Here is a 9,389-nt window from a genome sequence, read left to right as displayed (position 1 = left end):
GGCCTCTTTACTGCATTCTGCTATATGTCACTACAGGGCCTCTTTACTGCATTCTGCTATATGTCACTACAGGGCCTCTTTACTGCATTCTGCTATATGTCACTACAGGGCCTCTTTACTGCATTCTGCTATAGGTCACTACAGGCCTCTTTACTGCATTCTGCTATAGGTCACTACAGGGCCTCTTTACTGCATTCTGCTATAGGTCACTACAGGGCCTCTTTACTGCATTCTGCTATATGTCACTACATGGCCTCTTTACTGCATTCCGCTATATGCCACTACAGGGCCTCTTTACTGCATTCTGCTATATGTCACTACAGGGCCTCTTTACTGCATTCTGCTATATGTCACTACATGGCCTCTTTACTGCATTCTGCTATATGTCACTACAGGGCCTCTTTACTGCATTCTGCTATATGTCACTACAGGGCCTCTTTACTGCATTCTGCTATATGTCACTACATGGCCTCTTTACTGCATTCTGCTATATGTCACTACAGGGCCTCTTTACTGCTTTCTGCTATATGTCACTACAGGGCCTCTTTACTGCATTCTGCTATATGTCACTACAGGGCCTCTTTACTGCATTCTGCTATATGTCACTACATGGCCTCTTTACTGCATTCTGCTATATGTCACTACAGGACCTCTTTACTGCCTTCTGCTATATTTCACTACAGGGCCTCTTTACTGCATTCTGCTATATGTCACTACAGGGCCTCTTTACTGCATTCTGCTGTATGTCACTACAGGGCCTCTTTACTGCATTCCGCTATATGTCACTACAGGGCCTCATTACTGCATTCTGCTATATGTCACTACAGGGCCTCTTTACTGCATTCTGCTATATGTCACTACAGTGCCTCTTTACTGCCTTCTGCTATATGTCACTACAGGGCCTCTTTACTGCATTCTGCTATATGTCACTACAGGGTCTCCTTACTGCATTCTGCTATATGTCACTACAGGGCCTCTTTACTGCATTCTACTATATGTCACTACAGGGCCTCTTTACTGCATTCTGCTATATGTCACTACAGGACCTCTTTACTGCATTCTGCTATATGTCACTACAGGACCTCTTTACTGCCTTCTGCTATATTTCACTACAGGGCCTCTTTACTGCATTCTGCTATATGTCACTACAGGGCCTCTTTACTGCATTCTGCTGTATGTCACTACAGGGCCTCTTTACTGCATTCCGCTATATGTCACTACAGGGCCTCATTACTGCATTCTGCTATATGTCACTACAGGGCCTCTTTACTGCATTCTGCTATATGTCACTACAGTGCCTCTTTACTGCCTTCTGCTATATGTCACTACAGGGCCTCTTTACTGCATTCTGCTATATGTCACTACAGGGTCTCCTTACTGCATTCTGCTATATGTCACTACAGGGCCTCTTTACTGCATTCTACTATATGTCACTACAGGGCCTCTTTACTGCATTCTGCTATATGTCACTACAGGACCTCTTTACTGCCTTCTGCTATATTTCACTACAGGGCCTCTTTACTGCATTCTGCTGTATGTCACTACAGGGCCTCTTTACTGCATTCCGCTATATGTCACTACAGGGCCTCATTACTGCATTCTGCTATATGTCACTACAGGGCCTCTTTACTGCATTCTGCTATATGTCACTACAGTGCCTCTTTACTGCCTTCTGCTATATGTCACTACAGGGCCTCTTTACTGCATTCTGCTATATGTCACTACAGGGTCTCCTTACTGCATTCTGCTATATGTCACTACAGGGCCTCTTTACTGCATTCTACTATATGTCACTACAGGGCCTCTTTACTGCATTCTGCTATATGTCACTACAGGACCTCTTTACTGCCTTCTGCTATATTTCACTACAGGGCCTCTTTACTGCATTCTGCTATATGTCACTACAGGGCCTCTTTACTGCATTCTGCTGTATGTCACTACAGGGCCTCTTTACTGCGTTCCGCTATATGTCACTACAGGGCCTCTTTACTGCGTTCTGCTATATGTCACTACAGGGCCTCTTTACTGCCTTCTGCTATATGTCACTACAGTGCCTCTTTACTGCCTTCTGCTATATGTCACTACAGGGCCTCTTTACTGCATTCTGCTATATGTCACTACAGGGCCTCTTTACTGCATTCTGCTATGTGTCACTACAGAGCCTCTTTACTGCATTCTGCTATATGTCACTACAGGGCTTCTTTACTGCATTCTGCTATATGTCACTACAGGACTTCTTTACTGCCTTCTGCTATGTGTCACTACAGAGCCTCTTTACTGCATTCTGCTATATGTCACTACAGGGCCTCTTTACTGCATTCTGCTATATGTCACTACAGTGCCTCTTTACTGCCTTCTGCTATATGTCACTACAGGGCCTCTTTACTGCATTCTGCTATATGTCACTACAGGGCCTCTTTACTGCATTCGGATTTTTATGTACGCATGGCGTACCGATACGCATGCGCAATCTCCGCTGTTAACACGTACATTTCTACGTATGGCGGCATGGCGATACGCATGAAAAATTATGGGTCACGACTCATCACGGCACGACATTGCGGATTTTTATAATACTGAATACGGGGAAAGACGGGTGGAGCCGGTTGCGGAAAAAAATACGGGACGCGATCACGGGTTGATACGGATGCGGCTCCAATAATCACGCCCGCATGCAGATCCGTGATTAGGGGGTATCCGAGCAACACTGGAGAACATGGGAAGACTCTCCATCATCCAAAGTCTTCCTACTACTTGTATAAGTATGTAAAGCTATGTAACCATGTCGCGATTTTACCGACGATTTTCCTGCCTACCAGCAATTTTATGAGCGCTGAGTGGTCATTTCCTCGATATTGCACCGTGGGTACAAGCGCACTACTACGCAAATATCACTTAGCGTCACGCAGCAACAGCGACCATCACGGCGGATCTTTAAGATGTCCAACAACTCCCACGCAAAGTACCGCAATCGCTTGAAGTGTAGTTTGCACCCGACGTGCAATGTCACGTGACATCATGCATGCCTGTCAGCAGGAAGAGGCGTCGCTGGGCAACCGTCGTCAAGGGGATGTCGATGAACCCGTCGAGTGGTGAGAGGGATATGGAGGCTGCCTTATTTATTTAATTTTAAACAATGCAGATTGCCTGGCTGTCCTGCTGATCCTCTAATACATTTAGCCATAGCCCCTGAACAAGCATGCAGATCAGGTGCTCTGCCTGAAGCGTGACTGGATTAGCCGTATGCTTGTGATACAGACACAACTGAACAGAAAGATCCCCAGGGCTGCGAGGCAACTGGTATTGTTTAAAAGGAATTATAGTAAATGGGGTAGCTTCCATACACCCCTCACCTCAGGTTCCTTTTAATTGTATGGCTCACAAAACAGTCGATCTTACTACAGTTAGGTTGTCAATAAACCAAGCAGTATTCAGACTACAATACGTGTTTGAAAAAAAAAAAAGGAAACACAAAGAATAAATGGAATATTCTTCGGAATCTTGTAGCGTAGCTGAGATTCATATTCCTATAAGAATTTGCAGCTCTGGCCGTCTAGAATTGAAATTCGAATGAGCCTTTTTTTAAGAAAGTATTTCAAGTAAAGTAAACGGCAATCTTGTGGCAGCGACGCCACGTCCTGACCATCTGCCGCCTGCCATTTGGTTCTGTTTAGAGGGGGGGGGGAGGACTGGGCCAGAAAATGGGAGGATTTCTATTCTGCCACGTCCTCAGCCCAATCACCTCTGTCTGTGTGAAAAGAGTTCCAGGCCAGATGTTTTGTGTCATGTAGAGACTTGCTCTGTGAGCAGCTGCTGCTTCCATTGCTATAATCAGGACTGGGCCTGAAACAGACTGTAATAATCTATCTCAGAGAGAGCGTCTATCCATCCTGGGCCTGTGCTCACATTATGGCATCCTACTCTGTAGATTGCTTACAGTGGACCTGAACTCTTGTACAGGGCAGAAGGAAAACAGAGAAATGCCCCCTGTATATGTATTTAGAGAGTTTAGCCTGTCTAATCTCCCCTTTTCTGTGAATAATCACTAGAGTAATTTGATCTCTCGGCTCAGGAATCTCACCTGCCTCAGCAGAGCAGCTAATCTGTAAACTCAGGATGTTAACCCTATGTCTGCTTCCATGAAAGCAGGAAGTAGACACACTGCAGATTTATTGCAGGATTTGTATCAGCTGTAACAAAGAAATGTTTTTCTTTAAAGTTTATTATGCTGTTGCTTATCATTTAGAGAAGAGAGGAAGTTCTGAGTTCAGTTCCACTTTAATTCTCCTCTTAACTCACGTGATAAGGAAGCACTGTAGCGACGTATAGAATCATGCAATGCACTATGCAGGATACCCAGTTTTACTTTACTTATTCTGGTTTTAGCATCAAAAACACTTCCTGTATCTATATATTGCTGTATATTGGTAGGTAACCACGCCCTCCCAGTGATGTCATAGCCTAGGCTGTTTAGTTAGGGCTGATTCACACTGCCGTCCGTCCGGCTTTCAGCAGCGTTTCGTTAGGCGGCGTCTCGGTGTCAGCGCGTTCGGGCTTTTGGTGGCTTTCCATTGCGATCTGCATTTTCGTCCCCACAGGGGGACACTAGCTGCGGCAGCTAACCAACATCCATGCTCCCTTCTCATCCAAGTGCACTCTGGGAGACCAGCTGTTACATAGTTATGTGGGTTGAAAAAAGACATACGTCCATCGAGTTCAACCAAAGAATAAAGTACAACACCAGCCTGCTCCCTCACATATCCCTGTTGATCCAGAGGAAGGCGAAAAACCCTTACAAGGCATGGTCCAATTAGCCCCAAAAGGGAAAAATTCCTTCCCGACTCCAGATGGCAATCAGATAAAATCCCTGGATCAACACCACTGGGCATTACCTAGTAATTGTAGCCATGGATGTCTTTCAACGCAAGGAAAGCATCTAAGCCCCCTTTAAATGCAGGTATAGAGTTTGCCATAACGACTTCCTGTGGCAATGCATTCCACATCTTAATCACTCTTACTGTAAAGAACCCTTTCCTAAATAAATGGCTAAAACGTTTTTCCTCCATGCACAGATCGTGTCTTCTAGTCCTTTGAGAAGGCCTAGGGACAAAAAGCTCATCCGCCAAGCTATTATATTGCCCTCTGATGTATTTATTCATGTAGTTCCCCTCTAAGGCGTCTTATCTCCAGACTAAATAAACCCAGTTTTCTAACCTTTCTTGGTAAGCGAGACCTTCCATCCCACGTATCAATTTTGTAGCTCGTCTCTGCACCTGCTCTAAAACTGCAATATCTTTTCTGTAATGTGGTGCCCAGAACTGAATTCCATATTCCAGATGTGGCCTTACTAGAGAGTTAAACGGGCAATATTATGCTAGCATCTCGAGTTTTTATTTCTCTTTTAATGCATCCCAAAATTTTACTAGCTTTAGCTGCAGCAGCTTGGCATTGAATATGATTATTTAACTTTGTTGTTGATAAGTACTCTTAAGTCCTCCTCCAAGTTTGATGTCCCCTACTGCAACTACTAGGCCATTAATAAATACATTGAAGAGCACTGGACCCAGTACTGACCCCTGTGGTGCCCCACTGCTAACAGTCACCCATTTTGAATATGATCCATATGCTTTCTGTCTGTACACACATTATCAGAAAACAAACAAAAGCTTTCATCAGCAAGGGGAGTGAAGAGATTGTACATTGTGCTTCAAAGAGTTTAGAGAAGTCAGAGATGCTATCTTCACACCTTCCCTTGGATAAATAAGGGCAGAGGGAAAGGGAGGGGGAAAATGACAGCTCCTAAAGCTACTAGAAACAAGGACAGAAAAGTGCTGCTGTGCTGCCCATTCGCTCTCACACTGTTCTGGTAGTTGGACTGTAACTCTGCCTTACAGGGAGTATTTTTACAAATTTGTACAGCGGTACAGAAGATGTCATTGCCAGATCAATAGATAATAATAATGTTAATAAAAGGCATCCTAACCGTGGGAATAGACGATCTTATTTTTTTGCCTTGAGTTAGAGGTAAAAAATAAACATAATTAGGTTTTGTGTCCAGGTTGTACAGCAAAGCAAACAGACATCCCTTCTGAAAGTGAAATGACTGTGAGAAAATATGCGGTTTGCAGAACATTTGGCATAATACGTTTCTTTTTACATTTTTTACGCCACCAGTAACTCATGGGAGCCCCAGGTTGTGCTAACGGAGGGGGAGGTCACAATTTTCTGCACTTAAACAGCACATAAAGCTTCTGCTGTATCGTGTTGTGTGAAGAGTGGAGGGCTGTCCACTGTGGAGTTACTACTGCCTAAGGGCCCTTTTCCACTAGCAATCACTAGCGTTTGCGCTAAACGCTAGCGATTGCGATTCAGCAAAGTCCTTTTTTTCCCTGGCGATTGCGATTTTGCTATGCACTGCATAGCATAGCAAAATCGCGGCAATAATCGCTCCGCATCGCGATCGTGCTTTTGTTAAAATCAAATCGCGGTAGTGGAAACTATCTACCGCGATTCCTATGTAATTTAGCAAACCCTAGTGATTTTAAAAGCGCTAGCGATTTTGCGATTCAGCAATCGCAATTGCTCTGGTGGAAAAGGGCCCTAAAGGTGGCCACTAACAATCCAATTTCTAGCGAAAAATCGTTCGAGCGATCAGAAATTCTGATCGGAAGTGAAGTATTGTAATAGATTGTTCACTACACCATCAACGAACCAATCTTTGCTTCCTATCTATCACAACCAACAAGAAAATCCAAATTTTGGTTCGACGAAAATTCATTCGGCCGACATTTGTTTCACTAGTTCATAATCGATTGTGTCCACCAATGGAGGTTATTTACAACCAATCCGATCAGAATTTCTGATCGCTCAAACGATTTTTCGCTAGAAATTGGACAGTTAGTGGCCGCCTTAATATACGACATAAACAATCACATAATTGCTTGCAGGTGATGGCACAACACAAGAGGAAACACACAGAGATTAGCAAAGCAAACAGTAATCTCTGTGCGCACTGAGGGCCACATGAGCCTTGAAAGGGCGTGGGGGGGGGGGGGGGGGGGGTTGGGCGGGATTATCTGTACCCCATGGCTGTAGGCATGTGCATAAATAAATAAAATGCACTCTGAAATTTGGGTTGCCCATTTATCCCGATAGTAAAATATGTGTATTTAATACCGATATTTTATTGAATAAAGAGGATAGTAAAATATCAGCATGAAGTATTTTACCATAGCTGAGCCTAAGCTTATTCTCATACAAAACCCTCCCCTCTGATGCCTAACCCTAACCACCCCCCCCCCACACAAACACCCTTCCTGATGCCTAACCCTAACCGCTACACCCCACCCCCACACAAACAGCCTTCCTGATGTCTAACCCTAACTGTCCACTCCCTGCACAAACCCCCTTCCTGATGCCTAAACACCCCCCTTCCTTCACCACACCTTGCTAATGAGTAAAATTTTGGCACCGCCACAGGTTATCATCCGATTTATCAGCAAGGAAAGGAAATTTGGGCGCCGTAGGCCCAGAATCCTTATATTTATTGGGCGCAGCGGCCCAAAAATGTCCATTCCTCGCTGATAAATCTAACGGTCCGGAACCCTATGGCGGCACCCACATTTTCCTCACTAGCGGGCTGCCAAATTTCCTGCTTTAGTAGGCAGTACTGTGTGGCTGGTAGATCATTCTGGGCTGCCCTCTCGCTTTGCCTGGATGTCTGTTCTTCACATAGGGCTCTTCTGAGCCTAAGTTGGTCCCGTACGTATTGTTGCGTTGCTGGTGCTGGTGAGGAAGCTGAATGACGGCTCTCCCTGCTGCCACAAAACTCCCCGGCACTGTTAAATACTATCCCCCCTCCAAGTTGGCGCAACTCAGAGGAAGATCTAATCCGAATTACTCTTAAAGGGAAGGTCCAAGCAAAAAAAAAAAATGAGTTTCACTTACCTGGGGCTTCTACCAGCCCCATGCAGCCATCCTGTGCCCTCATAGTCACTCACTGCTGCTCCAGTCCCCCGCTGGCAGCTTTCTGACCTCGGAGGTCAGGGCCGCATTGTGTACATTTTTACGCATTCCCGCTAGTGCAGGAACATTAACATATTCATTTTTACGCGTTAGTGGTGCAACGCATACATTTTTGTTCCTGCACTAGCTGGAATGCGTAAAAATGTATGCAATGCGGCCCTGACCTCCGAGGTCAGAAAGCTGCCAGCGGGGGACTGGAGCAGCAGTGAGTGACTACGAGGGCACAGGATGGCTACATGGGGCTGGTAGAAGCCAAAGGTAAGTGAAACTCATTTTTTTTTTTTTGCTTGGACCTTCCCTTTAAGGTGACCACACACCATACACAGTGGGATGTTGCGTTTTAATGTGACATTAAAGTCTGCAAGCAGAGAGTTGCCACAATGCAACATTTTGAGCATTGCAGTGCGGTAAGCTGCGTTATAAGACTTTGTAAGGCGCGACCATAACGTCCCACTGTGAATGCGACCTGAAAGATCCAATTTTACCTCAATTTGATCATTACGATCGATTGCGATCCCAAAAATGTAAAGCTTTTTTTTCATTCGTTCGAGAAATCTGATCGAATTTCCCATTTTTATTCGATAAAAGAGGATCGGGAGTGCTGGATTTTTCTGATCAATCTTTATCAAAATTGTATGGTATGTGGTAGATTGGCAATATTTTTCAATCATTTTTTTCATCATTGGGGAAAAATTTAACACGTGTGTGGTGCATTGGTCAGATTTTTGAAATAATACAATCAGTCAGAAAAATTGATTACAATTCTTGAATTGAAAAGATATTTAAAAAATTGTATGGTGTGTGGCCAGCTTTAGCCTTACTGCAATGGGGCACCTGGTTTCAGTGCACGTCACTGCGCTCCGTGCATCGAAACCACCTGCTTTGAGCACCTTCGATTTTAGCAAAAGTACCCAATGTTGTTTGGGGCTAAAGCTACCCGATAATGTGGGAAATAAAACCTGGTTGGTTGGTTAAGTTTTTGGTTGGTTGGTTCAGTTTCAATTTAAAGTGGCCACTAACTGTCCAGTTTTTAGCGAAGATTCGTTACAGTAATCGGATAATTGCGATCAGATTGGCAAAAAATAAACTCCTACCAATTCTTAAAGCCACCATTTGATGGCAATTTGTCAACTGGAAAATGTTTTTTATAATCGGTTGTGATGGATAGGAAGTACAGATTGGTTCATTGTTGGTGAACTAATCAATGTAGTATGACATGCTATTTCCGATTGCATTTATCTAGTCACTTGAGCAATTCTTCGTTGAAAATTGAACCGTTAGTGGTCCTCTTTAAGGTGCCAAATAACTCTACAATCTCACGAACAATTGATTGCATGCCGTTATTGGTGCCATCAACAATGAAT

Source organism: Hyperolius riggenbachi, chromosome 3, assembly GCF_040937935.1.
Source record: "Hyperolius riggenbachi isolate aHypRig1 chromosome 3, aHypRig1.pri, whole genome shotgun sequence".
In the NCBI taxonomy this organism is placed as follows: domain Eukaryota; kingdom Metazoa; phylum Chordata; class Amphibia; order Anura; family Hyperoliidae; genus Hyperolius; species Hyperolius riggenbachi.
This window is presented reverse-complemented; position numbering follows the sequence as displayed.